The sequence below is a fragment of the Lepus europaeus genome, chromosome X (assembly GCF_033115175.1).
Source record: "Lepus europaeus isolate LE1 chromosome X, mLepTim1.pri, whole genome shotgun sequence".
NCBI classification, from domain to species: Eukaryota; Metazoa; Chordata; class Mammalia; order Lagomorpha; family Leporidae; genus Lepus; species Lepus europaeus.
In genome coordinates, this window is record NC_084850.1 from 72,905,865 (window position 1) to 72,924,696 (window position 18,832).

The window sequence follows — 18,832 nt, forward strand, 5'->3', positions numbered from 1 at the left end:
AGATCACTGTACAGATCAGCCATTAATAGGCCTGCCACTCATTGCTTCTGATGCCTAGCTTTCTTTTCCTCCTGGTTTGTGTTAAAACAGACCAGAGGATGCAAGTCAAGGGAGTGCCCGTATCCCATCTCTAATCTTCGGTGGCCTGAACTACAAGTCTATAGTCAGAGGCATGTTCTGTAGTAGTTTTTCTAAGGTAGACAATGCCCATGAGGAAAATTATATTCTCACTTTAAAACTTTCTTTCCCTTTGGTCTGAAAGGGAGGTTTTTTCTACTTACTGTATACTTCGCTGATGGCGATGTGAATCTAGCTATGAGATTATTATTTAAGTTCTTATTTTGGCTATGCTATTACAGAAAAATGTTAGCCACCTCTTTTATAAGGTCTAAAGATTAAATTGTGCATCCTACAGATTCCTTCATAATAGAGTTAGTTTCCTACCTTGAAGAGAATAGAGAAATGAAAGAACAAGTTGGGCTTAGAATAGAGAAATGAGGGAGCAAGTCCTAGATCGCTTGCTGACAATAGCAATATCACATGAATACTTAGCAAACAGTTTCAACCACTAGATAACAACTTAAGAAAACATTTACCAGAAGGTCCAATTTGAATAATCACCTTGTAACAATGATCAAATTTGGTCTATGTTATGTCATGATTTTAAGAAATCTTATTTCAACCAGATATTTTGGATTTTGAGCCTTCTTGGCATTCTTGACAGGCATTCAAAAAATCAAAGTTTCAAACAATCTGGTCTCTAAAATTTCCAGTAAATCCTGGACTTTGGTTTTCCCAGTTTGGGCCCAACTGAAAAAATCGAAGGACCTATGTCTCTCATCTTATAGAGACAACAACTAATCAGTCTATTTGGAGTATATTAGAAGGACTGTCAAGATGTGATGTGGTACCAAACTTTAAGTTTCTATAATGGAAAATGCTATTAATACAAATGTTTGAGAATTAAAAAGTCTAATGATCTTGTGTTACTAGACATGATAGTTATCTTAATGAGAAAGCCCCAGAGGCCTAAAGGGTTAAATACTTGTAAAATCCTACAGGTGCTTTCAAAAATACTGTGAAGTAAGCAAGTGCCTCTTGTTGGTTGATGAGTTTATAATTTTAAACATGGCGACTTAAAGTCTTTTGTCATCCACAGTTATATATGATGTGCTGCTCATAAAACTAAAGCGTTGTGGGTTCTGTGTTTAGCTGTCCTCCTATAGGTTCCTATGGACTTTTTCCAGCCACTTTTATTGTATTCAGTACTTTGGGATGGCTGTGTAAACAGATGAAGCCAATAATGTATTAACAGTACCAACTGAGAGAAAGTATGGTTAACTGAGGTTACTAAAAAGAAAAAGCAATTCAAATCAATTGGCAATCTACAAAAAGAGTTAAAGATTTTAAAAGCTATTATTAAAATTGCTATATTGGTCTATTATGCTATATTATATGTGTGTACATATTGTATGTCCACACGGGGAAATTTTATTAAGAGTTTTATTTTAAATGGCTTATAGATAAGATTGTCCATAAATTTAAGCTGCTAAAATCAATCAAAGATACATTTTAATTTGAGTGACCTGAATCTGTGTATCATATGTTTTAAACGTGTTGGTAGAAAGAAACTAAAAACATTTTAGATGATTGTGCTTAAGTTTACTGGCTAAACAAACTACACCATGTTAGATATTTAAGAGGTGTTTTCAAATACTTGATGCCTGTTTTTTATTTTTTATAGTACACATTATAATTGCTGCCAGGTGATATCTAGTAGATTAATAAAGATTTATTCATTTTCTATTGGAAAGGTAGAGTTACAGAAAGAGAGACAGAGAAGGAGAGAGAATGAATCTTCCACCTGCTGGTTCACATCCTAGATGGCCACAATGGCCAGAACTGGACCAGGCAGAAGCCAGGAGCCAGGAGCCAGGAGCCAGGAGTTTCTTCTGTGTCTCCTGCATGGATGCAGGGGCCCAAACACTTGTGCCATCTTCTACTGCTTTCCCAGGCACAATAACAGGGAGCTGGATTGGAAGTGGAGCTACCACTGCCCATTTGGGATTACTATATAGCAGATGGCTGCTTAACCTTCTAGGCCACATTGCTGCCCCATGTCTCACAGTTTTAAGTTACATTTCCTTAATAATCAGGGATTCTCAGTGTCTTTTCTTGTGCTTATTGGGCATCGGCATGTTTTTTTGTGGAACACTTCTATTCAGTTCCTTAGCCTACTATTTTTTAGTTGAGAGACAGAAGGTCAGACATATGGGTACAAATAGAGATCTCCCATCCATGGGCTCACTCCTCAGTGTCTACAGTGGCTAAAGCTGGGGTGCAACTGGAGCCTTTGGTGCCAAATGTAAGGAATCACTGCCAAGCCACCATTATAAGGTCTCGCATGGATATCCAGTTTTCTTAGCACCATTTGTTGAAAAAACTACCCATTTCTCAATGAATGCTCATGATACTCTAAGCAAAAATCATTTGTCCATATATTCCAGGGTTTATTTTTGAGGTATGTATGCTATTTTTTCATCTATATGTATTTATTTATGCTAGTACCATATGGCTTTGTTTACTATAATGGAGTAAGTTTTGAAATTAGGTTGCTGATTTTTTGATATATTGAATTGCAACTTACCATTTTTCATTTGTTGTTTTTGCATATTTATATCTTGCTACTTCTTTCTTTCCAATTTGGATATCTTTTACTTCTTTTTCTTGTCAAATTATTCTGACTAGGTCTTCAAGTACAATGTTGGAAAGAAGTGGCAAAAGTAAGCACCTTTGCTTTTGTCCTGATTTTAGAGGAAATACTTTCAGTATTGCCACTACTGATTATGTTCCTTGTGGGTTTGTCATACTGGCTTTTATTATGTTGACTTAATTTAGTTATGTTAGTAGCTTGTTGAATTTTTTTTTTTTCAGGAAAGCATGCTGAGTTTTGGCAATGCTTTTTCTGCAACAATTGAGATAAAGAGGATTTTTTTTTTTAAAAAAAGATTTTTTTGAAGACAGAGTTACAGAGAGGCAGACACACAGAGAGAGAGAGAGAGAGGTCTTCCATCTGCTAATTCACTCCCCAGATGACCACAATGGCAGAAGCTGAGCCTATCTGGAGCCAAGATCCAGGAGTTTCTTCTGGGTCTAGCACAAGGGTGCAGGAGCCCGAGGACTTGGGTCATCTTCCATTGATTTCCTAGGCAATAGCAGAGAGTGTGATTGGAAGTGGAGCAGCCAGGATTTGAACCAACACCCACATGGGATTCTGGCACTGCAGGTGGTAGCCTCACCTGCTACACCAGCGCCAGGCCCAATAAATGAGAATTTTTAAATCTTCATTTTGGTAATGTGGTACATGGTATTGATTGATTGTTTAATTGGATCATTTTTGTATTCCAGAATTAAACCCCATTTTGGTATAGTGTATAAGCCTTTCAATATGATTTGGAATTAGGTTCGCTAATAGTTTGTTGAGAATTTTTGCATCAAAGTTCATAAGAGATATTGATCCATCTTTTCTTGCAGTGACTTTGTGCTGCTCTGGTACTAAGTAATGGTAATCTCATAGAATGAGTTAGCAAGTTTTCCCTTCTTTTCAATTTTTTGGAAAATTTTCAGGAGCATGCAAGTTAGTTATTCTTTAAATGTTCACTAGAATGCACCAAGAAAGCCATCACATCCAAGGCTTTTCTCTGTGTGCTTCAGTGTGGGTAGTTTTATAGTTATTTAGCAATTATTTTTACTGCAATACCTAATTTGGTATTAATTCCATTACATACATTTTTAACCTCAGATATTTTAGTTTTTTTTTTATTTTAGTTTTTTTTTTGTAGAATTTTATTTGGAACTTTTTTTAATTTAATTTAATTTTTAATTTTTTATTTTTTAGACAGGTAGAGTTATAGACAGTGAGAGAGAGACAGAGAGAAAGGTCTTCCTTCTGCTGGTTCACTCCCCAAATGGCTTCCACGGCCAGCGCCATGCTGATCTGAAGCCAGGAGCCAGGCGCTTCCTCCTGGTCTTCCATGCAGGTGCAAGGGCCCAAGCATTCGGGCCATCCCCCACTGCCCTCCCGGGCCACAGCAGAGAGCTGGACTGGAAGAGGAGCAACCGGGACCAGAACCCAGCACGCACATGGGATGCCGGCACCACAGGCGGAGGACCAACCAAGCGAGCCACAGTGCCAGCCCCTGGAACTTTTAAAATATTTTCTTTTACTATTTTATACACTGTTTGTCATAGAATTTCAAACATATGAACACAGTTAAAATAATTGTTTCTATGTTTCTCTCTGCTAATTCTTCTACTAAAGCCATTCTTGGTCAATTTTAATTGATTGATGTTTCTTATACTTACAGGTCATATTTGCCTGCTTCTTTGCATGCCTTATGATATTTAATTGGATGTCAGACATTGTGACCTTTTCCTTGTTAGATGCTAGATATTTTTGAATTTCTCTAACTAGTCCAGTGAAGCTACTTTGAAGAGTTTAGTACATTGGAATATTATTTGATGGACTAAGAACAACATTTGGTTTAGGTTAAAGTTTACCCTATTGTGGAGGCAAGATGTTAATGTACACTCTACTGCCTGCCATGAAATCCTTTTGAGTTTTTGGAAATCAATTTATTTTATTTTAAGATGTATTTTACTTATTTGAAAGGCAGAGTAACAGAGAGGTGGGAGAGACAGAGATCTTCTATCTACTGGCTCACTCCTCAAATGGCCACACCTGGGTGGCAAGGGTCCCTGGTACTTGGGAAATCCTCTGCTGCTTTCCCAAGCACATTAGCAGGGAGCTGGATCAGAAGCAGAGCAACTGGGCCTTGAACTAGCACTCTGATATGGGATGCTGGCATTGCAAGAGGCAGCTTAACCCACTCTGCCACAATGCTGGGCCAGGAGTAAGTGACAGGAACTTTTCTGGGTCTTCTAAGAGTTCTCAACATTTTGCATGTTAATACTTTTGGGTTGGTCTTTATCTACACTGAGGGAGTTACCTCTTTTGCATGCATTCATCAATATTTGGCTGAATGTCTGAGGACCCTGTGCAAATATTCAGAATTTTCTTTTGCTATGGCTGTCTCATTTGTGCTACTCTGTCCAGCAAGCTCTAGTCTATTGACTTCATCATATCCCAGCTGTCTCCACAACTTACAGAGACCACACATCTCTCTGACTTCTACCTTTCTGCCCCATAATATGAAAAACTGTCTTCAGACAGCAAATAGATCAACACAGGACAAGCCTCTCTTTTACATCACATCTGAGATATCACTTTTCTTCCTTGACTGATGTCCAATGGTGGAAAGTGATTTACAAATTTTGTGTAATACTACAGCTATTTTTCTTGGAAGAGAAAATCCAATCCTTATTATGTCATCTTGGCCAGAGGTGAAAGTTATAAGCAGCATCAAATTGTGAGGTGGCAGAAAGGCAAATAGGCACTTAGGTTGGTCCTGGTTGGAATGAGGGCCCAAAGTGCTTGCTTCCTGCAAAAGTTATCTTTAGCAAGATGAAAGTGCCAAAATCCCACAGCATGCTTCTCCACAAAAGCTTCCTGTAGCAAGACAAACGTACATATCCCACTTTACCAGCTTTACCCTGAGAATAGCAAGGAAGTAGTGGCTCCACCCTTCTGAGTTCTCTGTTTACCATGAAAACAGAGGGAAGTCAGGAACCCCACGTTTCTGATGTATTTTCTTCTCTTACCATGAGCAAGCTAGACAAGAAAGATAAGATTACAAATCAAATGGAGCCTTTTGATAGATTTTGTTCCCACCCTCTAACTGATTATTAGGTGTTGTTCTGTTTTTTTTTTGTTTGTTTGTTTGTTTGTTTTTTACCCCTAAAAGTGTGCTTAAAAGATGACCCTCACAGTTTCCTGGACCTACCTCTCTTGGAGCCCCTCTTGGGATCTCTGTGGCAGGAGGTTTCTGATGTAAATGAATGAAACTTGCATTTCTCTCTGCCTTGTCTGCATGCAAATTCTTCTTTTACTCAAAACAAAGAACTGAGGTCAGCTTTCTCTGACGCTGTTTCACCTGTAAAAATATCTTTTTAAAATTATTTCAAGATTTGTGGAGCTGGCACTGTGGTGTAATAGGTTAAACCTCTGTCTGTGGCACTGACATCCCATATGGGCTCTGGTTTGAGTCCCAGCTGATCCGCTTCCAATCCACCTCCCTGCTAATATGCCTCGGAAAGCAGTGGAGGATGGCCCAAGTGCTTGGGTATCTGCACCCACATGGAAGACTCTAAAGAAGCTCCTGGCTCCTGGCTTCCGATCAGTTCAACTCTGGCTGTTGTGGCCATTTGGAAAATGAACCAATGGATGTGAAGTAGGCAGGCATACAGGTTGGAGTTGATCGAATTTGTGAACTGGAAGACCACCTCCCTGTGTGACCTCATGCTCCTACCTGATGCCTTTGCCACGCCCTTGTGTGGCCTCATTCCCCTACCTGGCCGTACCGGGGTGCCCACCAGCCAATCAGGTTAATTGACCACTCCCCTTTGGAGTGGGTTAAAAGCCTGGGGCACAGTGTGCCCAGCTCTCTGCTCTTTCTTCTAGCTTCTTGCTAGGAAGGGTCTTGCTGTAGCCCGGTGCCTCCAGGGCGCATGGCCTTCGGGCCATGTGCTCTAGGCTTCCTGGCCTAGATGCTCATCCACGTGGCTGGTTCCTGGTGCTTGGTATGAACCCCCATTCGCTTCTCTCTCCTAAATAAAGCTCTCACTCTCCTATGCACCTTTCTTACTAAATAAAAGCTTAAAACATACCATGCTGCCTTGTTTATCTGTGCCGGTATTTAGAATTCTTCTCTAAATATTAGGCAGGAACCCTCTTGGGCTTATTAATATCAGGGATTTAGTAATAAGCCCGTGGTGAAATCGTAAGGCACCCCAAATTCTGGTAGTACATGTGGCACCCCGGCTAGCTTTTCTATGGAACTTTAAGGGGCCACATTTTAGTGTGAATTTTAGGGGGTCTTGTCCGATTTCAGATGGAAGAACTCTCTCTCTCTCTCTCTCTCTCTCTCTAACTCTGCCTCTCAAATAAGTAAAATCAATCTTTAAAAATATTATTACAAGATTTGGAAATATAACAAAATAAAGTTAGAATGATATTTATTCAACAAGAGTTTACATTTTTAAGAAGTAGATGTGTTTCTATAGCTTATAAATTACCAAATTTTAGTTTTTAGTTTGAAAGACTATTGAATCCATTAGGAAATAACTAGGAAAAAATTAAGAATAAATGCCTAGAAATGAAGGATGAAACTTAACTATTATGCTTCGTGATAATGAAAACCCTCCCAAATTTTTCACCTCACAAAGTAACAAGTGGTTTTAAACCATCTTTTTCTTTTATAAAACGTTGTACTGTGAGTCTTATGAATCATCATGTAAGCATATTAAGGATGAAAATTCCTAGCTTCCATTCACAATTCTAGTTCATGTTGTAAGTTAGTCCCTAAATCTACATTTTCATTAGATGTTCTGGGTCACTATATTGTGGGTCCCAGGTCCATGCTGCCTTGCATTTGAAGTTCATTAAACCAGCTTAATTATTTTGAAAAATTTCAAATTGAAGCATGATGAATTGTGTATGTATGTCATTGCTTTTCTCCAAATAACTTATTTCTTACATTTACCTATTCAAGGAGAGATGATTTCTTAGCAAATAAACATCAGAAACAGTCAATATTCCCTTTTCTAATTGCCACTTTAGTATTTCTCCTTCAAACATCAGCTCCTTGTGCGTAATTCATTAATTAAGCTTGTCATAACATTCAAAATTATTTTCCTGAAGACAGTTTTTCTCTATTCTAGAAGAGTATAGTGTTTGAAACTAATTTCAAAACAAATTGTCACAATACCAGATAACTTCAAAATGTTCATGGAAAAAATGTATATTATGAAAAATCTATGTATGTATTTCAAAATTTTTAGCACCAAACTAACTGTTCTTTAAAAACAATTTGATTTGAAAGATACAGTGACATAGAGAGAGACAAAAATGGGTTTGGGTATGGGGGAGAGATCTTCCATCTGTTGGTTCACTCCCCAAGTGGCCACAACAGCCAGGTCTGGGCCAGGCTAAAGACAGAAGCCGGGATTCTATCCTGATCTCCTACACGGGTGGCAGGGGTCCAAGCACTTGAGCCATATTCTGCTTCTTTCCCAGGCCATTAACAGGAAGCTGAATGAGAAGCAGAGCAGCCAGGACTCCAACTGGCACACAGACAGGGGATGCCAGTGTAGCAAGCAGTGAGCTAACCCTGTGCACCACAATGCTGGCCCCAAACTTTTCTTTCAGTTCATTAATACATGAATATCTTGGAGTACCCTCACATACTTTACAGAGAGAGGAAGATTATGTTAAAAATCATTAAAAGGAACTGTAGAGTAGTCAAGGAAGACTATGGAACTAAAAAAAAAAAAAAAACTTGGAAAAATTAGAAAAAAAAATTGAAGTCTTAAGTAAATTTGTTTTCTCCCTAATAATAAAATATAATATTAGGGGCCAGCGCTGTGGAGCAGCAGGATAAAGCCCTGGCCTGAAGCATTGGCATCCCATATGGGCGCCGTTTCTAGTCTCGGCTGCTTCTCTTCCAATCCGGTTCTCTACTTGGCCTGGGAAAGCAGTAGAAGTTGGCCCTAGTGCTTGGGCCCCTGCACCTATGTGGGAGACCCGGAAAAAGCTCCTGGCTCCTGGCTCCTGGCTCCCAGCTTCAGGTCAACGCAGCTCCTGCCATTGTGGCCATCTGGGGAGTGAACCAGCAGATGAAAGACCTCTCTCTCTGTCTCTACCTTTATCCAGTAACTCTGTATTTCAAATAAATCTTAAAAACAATATACAAGATTAACTCTATGATACTCATATAGAAAAAGAATTCACATTTTTGCAATATAAATTTTCTTTGTTTTAAAACAGAGTATGTATGCATAATGCTACATTTCATTCACATTTATTTCAATAACTAATGCTGTAGAAATGTGAACATGCTGCAATAATTATAAAAAAAAAAGTAAGTAGAGGTCAGCTAGGCTCCAGTAGTAAGCAAGATATGTAAAATTACTGATAAAATGAAGTATTTCTTCTTACAAATTGCCGGAGTTAAGATTATAGTTGCTAGGGGCCGACGCTGTGGCACAGTGGGTTAATTCCCTGGCCTGAAGCACCGCATCCCATATGAATGCCAGTTTGAGGCCTGGCTCTCTGCTTCTGGTCTAGCTCTCTGCTGTGGCCTGGGAAAGCAGTGGAAGATGGCCCAAGTCCTTGGGCCCCTGCACCCGAGTGGGAGACCCGGAGGAAGCTCCTGGCTCCTGGCTTCGGACTGGCATGGCACCGGCTGTTGTGGCCAATTGGGAGTGAACCAGCGGATGGATAGAAGCCCTCTCTCTCTCTCTGCCTCTCCTCTCTGTGTAACTCTGATATTCAAAAAAATAAATAAATAAATAAATCTGTTTTTTTTTTTGACAGGCAGAGTTAGACAGTGAGAGCGAGAGAGATAGAGAAAGGTCTTCTATCTGCTGGTTCACCCCTCAAATGGCCTCTGTGGCCGGCGCACTGCGCTGATCTGAAGCCAGGAGCCAGGTGCTTCTCCTGGTCTCCCATGTGGGTGCAGGACCCAAGCACTTGGGCCATCCTCCACTGCCTTCCCGGGCCATAGCAGAGAGCTGGCCTGGAAGAGGGGCAACCGGGACAGAATCCAGCGCCCCAACCGGGACTAGAACTCTGTGTGCCGGCGCCGCAGGCGGAGGATTAGCCTAGTGAGCCGCGGAGCCGGCATAAGTAAATCTTTAAAATAAAAAAGATTATAGTTGCTAGAGGATAAGGGATAAGAGGTGAAGGGAAATTTAAGACAGTGACTCTGAAATCAGATTTGGGAAAAGTGTTAGTCAGAAAGACCCCCAAACCTATCCAGGTCCTAATCCCTGGATCCTGTGAGTAGGTGAAGTTATGTGGCAAAGGGCCTTTGCAGATGTTATTGATTCTTAAAGATGGAGATTAGCCTGCATTACGTAAGTGGCCCAAAATGAACACTCAAAAGCAGAGAATTTTCTCTTAACACAATTGAATAAATTTCAGCAGAAGGGAAAGCCAGAGAGTTTTAACGCTTGAGAAGGACTTGATGCATTGTTGCTCATTTGAAGACAGAGGGATGAGTATGGAGAAGAACACAAGTGGCCTTAGGGAACGAGACAGGCTCTCTGCAGACAGACAGACAAAAGACGCTTGAGGCCTATGGCTGCAGGAAACTAAGTTCTATGAACAATTTGAATAAGCCTAGAGGTGAATTCATCCCCATAGCCTCCAGAAAGACACACAGCCTAGCTGGGACCATAGGATTCCAAGCAGAGGATCCACTGAACTGTACCATTCCTAGGCTTCTGCCCTGTGGATCCATGAGGTACTGAATTTGTGACTTTAAGCTGCTGAATTTGTTGATGTGGCAGCAGCAGAAAGCTAATACAAGAAATGATTTTAATGAGAGAAGTAGTTCTGTGTAAGCATGTATGAATTTGTGTTTATGAATGTACATATGCATGTGCACGTTCATTTATAGGTATGCCTTGCATTCTAACAAATCATGCATTTGAAAAATATTTTTCATGTAATTTTTCTTGGTAAAATCTTCTGAGACATAATATAAAAGGATTCTCTGAAATGTTAAAACAGTAAATTAGATGTGGAAATATTCTAAATATTCTATAAAACTATCCCTAGTTTTCTAGTCCTTCTTTGAGCAATAATGCTTTTTTTAGAAAGATTTATTTGTTTATTTGAAAGGGTAACAGGGAGAGGGGAGTCACACACACACACACACACACAGAGAGAGAGAGAGAGAGAGAGATCTTCCATCCGCTGGTTCACTCCCCAGATGGCAACAATAGCCAGCGCTGGCCAAGCTAAAGCCAGGAGCCAGGAGCCAGAAACTTCCTCTGGGTCTCCCAACTAGATGACAAGGGCTATCTTCCACTGCTTTCCCCAGGCCATTAGCAGGGAGATGCATTGAAGTAGAACAACTGGGACTTGAACTGGAATCCATGTGTGATGCCAGCATTGCAAGGGGTGGCTTTACTCGCTATATCACAATGCCAACCCTGCAAAAAATGCTTTTGACTTTAAGAAAATGCATGTATACACACATGCACAAGCATACTCAAATAATGTTTTAATGGGATTTTTTTATAGTGTAAGTAAAATGGAAATTATAGTCCAGAACAAGAATTTCCAGAGAGTGGGATGTTTTATCCACTAATGAAGAAGCCTGATTTACTGTTCTGTTCTTGCCTCTAAACGAGTAAAATATGAAAAATATGAAAGATAGTATGAGGAAAAATGAGGTTGTTCTTTTTTTAGAAACTTTTATTTAATAAATATAAATTTCGAAAGTACAACTTTTAGATTATAGCGATTTTCCCCCCATAGCCACCCTCCCACCCACAAACCATCCCATTTCCAACTCCCTCTCCCATCCCATTCTCCATTAAGATTCATTTTTAATTATCTTTATATACAGAAGATCAACTTAATATATACTAAATAAAGATTTCAACAGATTGCACCCACACAGAAAAACAAAGTATAAAGTACTGTTTGAATACTAGTTTTACCATTAATTCACATAGTACAACACATTAAGGACAGAGGTGCTACATGGGGAGCAAGTGCACAGTGACTCCAGTTTTTTATTTAATAATTGACACTCTTATTTATGAAGTCAGTGATCACCCGAGGCTCTTGTCATGAGTTGCCAAGGCTATGGAAGCCTCTGGAGTTCTCCAACTCCGATCTTATTTAGACAAGGTCATAGTCAAAGTGGAAGTTCTCTCCTCCTTTCAGAGAAAGGTACCTCCTCCTTTGATGGCCCGTTCTTTCCGCTGGGATCTCACTCACAGAGATCTTTCATTTAGGCCTTTTTTTTTGCCACAGTATCTTGGCTTTCCATGCCTGAGAAACTCAATGAGGTTGTTCTTTATGTAAAACAACAGCAGGAACTGGAATCTCTTTCAGACCCATAAGAAACAGTTTAGCTGAAGAGCTAACCGTTGGATGCCCAGAAGAGACTGTCTGGTGAAGTAACAGGGTCAGTGGAGACTGGAAGCTACAATGTCTAGTACTTACTTCTGAATTGCTCACTGACTTCATTTAACATATGATTTTAAACATTATTATGTGCCAGATACTGTTCTAAGGCCAAAGGTATATAAACAAATAAAGAAAGGTTTGCGCTTTCTTTTTCTTCTTTTAAGATTTATTTATTTTATTTGAGAGAGAGAGAGAGAGAGAGAATCTTCAATCTGCTGGTTTACTCCCCAGATGACTGCAAAGGCCAGGGCTGGGCCAGGCCAGAGCCAGGAGCCAGGAGATTCTACCTGGTCTCCCATGTGGGTAGCAGGGGATCAAGAACTTGAGCCATCCTCCACTGCTTTTCCCAGGCCATTAACAGGGAGCTGAATTGGAAGTGGAACATCTGGGAGACGAAGCAGCACCCACATGGGATGCCAGCATCTCAAGCAGCAGCTTTTACCTACTATGCCAAAATGCCGGCCCCATGTGCTTTCATTATGCTTCTATTTTTGAGTGAAGGTCAAAGAATAAACAGCAACTATGATTAATAAGTAAATTATAACGAAGATAGCAGGTAAAACACAGCACAGAAAGAAAATGTAGAATAAAGATTTGAGAGTACCAAAGGAAAGACCCTTCTCATATTCACATGACTAATTGCCTCCCAAAGCACTGGAGATGATCAACTGAGTGCCCATTACTGGTTTTATTTGGTCCACTTTGTGATTGTAAAGTAAGTTAAAAATATTATCACAAAAATTAAAAAAGAAAGGAAAGAGGGGGGTAGGAAGGAAATATGGAAGAATTATATTCCTAGAATAGTATCTTAGAAATACATGAACTCTGCTCTTTATATTAATAAAAAAGCTATGTTCAATAAATAAAACAAGTAAATTACAGGTCTAATCATAAATGATTGCTGACTAAACAAATAAAAATAGGGAATGAAAGACAAATATAGTTTCTATTCTAAGCCCTTTTTTAAAAGTTTTTTTGATGTATCTGCAAATTACAACCAGTTTCTGTCATTTCTTGTGAAACAGAATTAAAGAATTAACTATATGTTTGCCCTTTAACCCAGTAATTCTACTCTTGTGAATATTACCTAACACACATGCCAAAATATATTTTTAAAAATTATATACCAATATGTTTATTACTGGCTTAACAGAATAAGCAAGCAATGATCCAATAATGGGGAAATATTTAGGAACTTTGTGATTTAAATTCATGATGAAACATCATATAAACATCAAATCATGTATGTTTTAAAAGAAATCTTACAGGGGCTGGCTCAGTGGCATAACAGGTAAAGCCACCACTTGCAGTGCTGGCATCCCATATGGGCGCTGGTTCAAGTCCTTAGCTGATCCACTTCCAATCCAGCTCCCTGCTAATGTTCCTGGGAAAGTAGTGGAAGATGGCACAAGTCCTTGGGCCTCTGCACCCATGTGGGAGACCCAGAAGAAGCTTCTGGCTCCTGGTTCAGATCAGACCAGCTCTGGCCATTGTGGCCATTTGGGGAGTGAACCAGTGCGTGGAAGATTTATCTCTCTCTCTCTCTCTCTCTCTCTCTCTCTCTCTCTCTCTCTGCCTCTGTCTCTCTGTAACTCTGCCTTTCAAATAGATAAATAAATCTTTAAAGAATAAAATGAAAGGAATCTTATAACAGGAGAATGACTTACCTTATAAAATTTAAGTGACAAAAAAAGAAAAAAATTACCAACTCTAAGATCAGCTAATCAATAAAAAAGTTTAAAATAAGGGGCCGACTCTTTGGCTCAGCGGGTTAACGCCCTGGCCTGAAGTGCCCACATCCCATATGGGCGCCGGTTCTAGTCCCAGCTGCTCCTCTTCCAATCCAGCTCTCTGCTATGGCCTGAGATAGCAGTAGAAGATGGCCCAAGTTCTTGGGCTCCTGCACTCATGTGGGAGACCTGAAAGAAGCTCCTGGCCCCTGGCTTTGGATCGGCACAGCTCCGGCTCTTGCGGCCAATTGGGGAGTGAACCATCAGATGGAAGACCTCTCTCTCCCTCTCTCTCTCTCTCCTCTCTCTGTGTAACTCTGACTTTAGAATAAATAAATAAATCTTTAAAAAAGTTTAAATAAGAAAAAAGACTTCTTTATGAAGTGTGAGAAACAAAGTATTTAGTTTTTCACTCACCGAAATTATATTTCCATATGTAATTAATCATCCTGATTCTTCCTTCAAAATTACCTAATGCCCAGCCCCACTATAGTCTATGTCCTAATCATCTCTCATATGTACTACTGCAATTGTCTCTTAACTGATCGTCATGTGTTCACATTTGCTCCGTGCAACCAATTTTCTACTAAGTAGCAAAAGAGAGCTCTTAAATGTGTGGGTAAAATAATGTCCCCAACCTACTTAATACCTTCAAGCAGCTTTCATTCCACTTAGTATAAAGCAAAACTCTCCATATCAGGCAAAGGGGCAAAGATAATGGGAAAAGCCTCAGATAACAGTGGGGGGAATGAGGGAGGGATGCCACCAAAAAACCTCAAGAGACTACATTCCCTTGGGATGGGGCAAAGCAAAGTGAAGTCCAATTCCTGAAAGCTTTTTGCCCAGGCTTTTAGCATTTCAGAAATTAAGAACATACAAGCAGTAACACTCAATGTTCACATGGTGGAAGCAGCAAAAGTGCAAGGAAAAGTTGGCAACTAAGAAAAAAGCTTGAAAAAGGAGACAGGAGCTCTTGGTGATAAAGCTCCACCAAAGTTTGTACCCAAGATCATTGACAGCAAGTGCATGTATGATGAAACAATGGTCAGCCTAATGACGGGGAGGCTGCTTATCATAAAACTGCAGATGAATTTGCTTCTTCATCAAATTTCTCCCACGATTCTCATCACAACATCAGATAGACCTCATGGCAGAATGATAAGACTCTGTGAACAGTTCTCCACAGTTACACCAAACTGATATGTTATGACAGAAGAGGACAGGCTCTGAAAAAATTTATTCCACAGTGCATTGCAAGGGATTTCACAGATCTGATCATTATTATTAAAGATCGTAAAACACAAAATTGAATCACTTGCCAAATGGTCCAAGTGCTCATTTAGCAGTGTTTGTCCTAAATAGTCAAGGATCCCACAGAACACATACCTGAAATAATTTTGAATAATTTCGCAACATGGCTAGGTTGTTCTATTAGATGTATGTTTGCTTCTCTCTTTCCCCATAATCCTCAGTTTATTGGAAGGTAGATTGCTACATTCCACAATCAGCAAGATTATATCTTCTTCAAACTTCAGAGATACTTATTCAAGAATGAAAAGAAAATGAGAATTCAGGAACTTGGACTACATTTTACCTTAAAATGAAGACCTCTTCAGAAAGCAATCTTTTATTCTAAATATGGAGAATATGAATGTATCCATAAGCCCCATGAAATTGATACAAGTAGAAGGAAATTTCATCTGTCAATTACTAAGGATTTTGCTAAACTGGTCTATCTTGAACTTGGTAAATTATTTCTCATGGAACACCTTTTCAAATTGGGATTTACTGATTTTATAAACTTCCTTTATAGTCTAGACAAATAACCAAGTGCCATGACTTGCCACTGTTTATATAGCAAACATAAGTAAAAGTCATTTTGGTGAGGGTTCAAGAAAATCTCTAGATAATTTGGCTTCACATCTGTGTGATGAGGCCAAATATGGCCTCACATCTGTCCATTATCTGTGTCTCCAATTTTATTTTCAAACACTCGTTCTTGTTCCTCCCACTACACAGTCTTTCTATTGGTTTTTCATGAACTCCCCGAGCTTCTTTCTGCATCAGAGATTTTGCACTTTCTACTCTCCTTTCTGAAGCAGTGCTTCCCCCAGATAATTCCATCATTTATTTCTTCTCACCACTCAGCCTCTTATTTAAATGTTACTTTCTATAAGAGGCTTCTCTGACCACCCTTTCTAAAATAATCCTTCTTTCCTTCAATTATTGCCTGTCTTTGCAAGGTATAACTATGTAAGAAGGTGACTTTGACTATTCTTTTTAATTTTTTGAAAAGTTTTATTTATTTGATATACATAGTCTCCAATGTGGGTGGCAGGGTCTGCTTTCCCAGGTGCATTAACAAAGAACTGGATTTGAAATAGAGCAGCCAGGACTTGAACTGGTGCCCATATGGGATGCTGGCATTGCAGGCAGTGGCTTAACCTAATGTGCCACAATTCTGACCCCTGACTACTCTCTTACTATTTGTCTTCTACCACTACAACACATGTTTCATGGACATAGGAAACTTCAGTTATGTTCACTCTTTTCTCTACCCTGCACCCCCTGGCCACAGTGTTTGGCTGAACAACATAATTATTGGCTAAATTGTGGGGCATGAGTGTGGCCATGGCGTGGCCAGGCCAGGCCCGGGGGCTCTGCATGCGCAGCTGCTCCTGGGTGCCCCCACCCGAGCTGCGCAGAATGGAGCCACGTGGAGCCGAGTAAGATGGCGCCCAGAGGAAGTAAGATGGGCGGAATCCAAATGTTTACCACTAAAACTAATTGGCTGCACAACATCAGGGGAGGTAACAAAACTAGTAACAAGTGTATAGACATAGGGCTAGTCCTATAAAAATCCCCCCATAAGGTGATTTTTTAAGTGATTGGTTGGTCCTTAGCCCTGCCCCAATGACTCTGCAGTTTTGTGCTATAAAAGGTACTGTTACGCACAAAGTAAAGGAGTTCTTGCTACTAGACTTGGCTCCCCGCTGCGTCTGACTGTCTCCGGGATCAGGAGGCTGGGGAACGGGCGAGCAGAGCACTCACCTTTCCTCGGACCCAGTCCATCCTGTACGGGTGGACTAAGACCCTGCATAAATGACTATCAAGACAATCTGTGGTACCTAAATTAAACAAGTACAATGGTGAATAATTATTTTAGCTTAATATATATTCACCCAGTCATTACTATTTAACTTTCTCCATCCTTACATTGAAAATGTGAAATCAGGACAGTCGCATGTGACTTAAGTCTCCCTTTCATGACTAAATAGGCACTTACACTTTAATTGAGGTTGAGAACATTTTTCTTCAGAAGTTCTCTATGCTTTTTTTCTGTGTTCATCTAAGAGATATGTCTCTCATTCAGGACCTACAGTTATAGGGGAAAATTTTTGAACTGGATTTATAGGATTGATTCCCCATGTTGAGTTTGCATTGTAGCACAGGGGGATGATCTACCACTTGGTAAGCTAGCATCCAATATTGGCATTGTAGTTCAAGTTCCACTGCTCTGCTTATGATCCAGCTTCCTGCTAATGTGCCTGGGAAAGCAGTGGATGATGGCCTCAGTTCTTGGGGCCCTGCCACCCACATGGGAGACCCAGCTGGATCCTGGCTCCTAGCTTCAGCCTGGTCTAGCCTCTGTCATTGTGGCCATCTGGGGAGTGAACTAGCAGATGGAAGATAGCTCTCTCTCTCTCTCTCTCTTTCTCTCCATCTCTATATCTCTATATCTCTTTCTCTCTCTCTGTCTCTCTGTAACTCTTTTGAATAAATAAATAAATAAATCATTTTAAAAAATCCATTAGTATTCCAGGACATCAGCAAAGTAATATATCAAAATGAATTGGTATGTCACCCCACCCTAAAATTCATATTTTGTCATCCCAGTCACTGACATAATGATATTAGGAAATGAGGTCTTACCTAGACCATGAGGGTAGAGTTATCCTGACTGGGATTCATACTCTCATTAAAGAGAATTAGCTATCCCTTGTAGTACATGAAAGTACAATGAGAATACATGCTGTCTTGGTCTGTTTTCTATTGCTAACACAGAATAACTGAGACTGGATAATTGCTAAAGGAAAAGGATTTATTTGAATCATGATTCTAGAAGTCTAAGAGCATGCAAGCATCTGCTGGGATTCTGATATGAGGGCTTCGTGCAGCTTTTACTCTTGGTAGAAACTAGAAGGACAAGCAGGTACACGCAAGAAGAGAGGCAGTAACAGGCAGCTGGGTGATTTATAACAACCTATTCTCACACTCCTACAAGCATGAGCATTCATTCTGTCTTGCAAGAGTGCATTATATATTCATAGAAGCTCTGTTCCCATGACCCATTAGGTCCTACCTCCCAACATTGTCAAAGATTTAAGCTTCAATATGAGTTTTGGGGGGATAAACCATATGCAAGTCATTACAAGTCCTTATATGAAAGATACAGACCTTTACCACACAGAAATTTATTAGCACATTGATCTTGAAATTTTCAGACCCCAAGACTATGAGAGAAATAACTTTCTGTTGTTTGTCAAGTATCAATTGCTATGTTTTATTTAGCGGTATAGTTTGAAGAAGATTTGGCTACTGAACTTATGTAGCAGTTTAAATCCCATATGTTACAAGTTAATGGCACTAATACAATTATGGTATTTATCTAATTATGGTGTTGATGAACTGAGCTTAATGCTTGTTTTCACAGGTTCACAGCTGGAGAGCAATTTGACTCAAAATAGTAATACCCCTCTGAGTCTCACGATATCTGAGATGATATTCAGATGAGACTGGAATTTGGACTTTTGAGGAAAATTTGGGATGAGTTAAAATTTTGAGGACTATCAGAATAAATTGACTCTATTTTACATGTTACAAATACATGAATTTTCGGTAGCCAGGATCAGAATGCTATGGTCTGAATGTATGTGTTCCTGAAAAATGTATATGTTAAAATCCTAAGTCCTAGAATGATAGTATTTAACAAGTG

The 18,832-nt window shown here is 39.7% G+C and overlaps 1 pseudogene; it reads left to right on the top strand.

Moving 5' to 3' along the window:
* The window catches only part of LOC133752677 (ribosome production factor 1-like), a 32,831-nt pseudogene extending 14,201 nt beyond the window's left edge, over positions 1-18,630 (top strand).
* Positions 18,631-18,832: the final 202 nt, after the last annotated feature.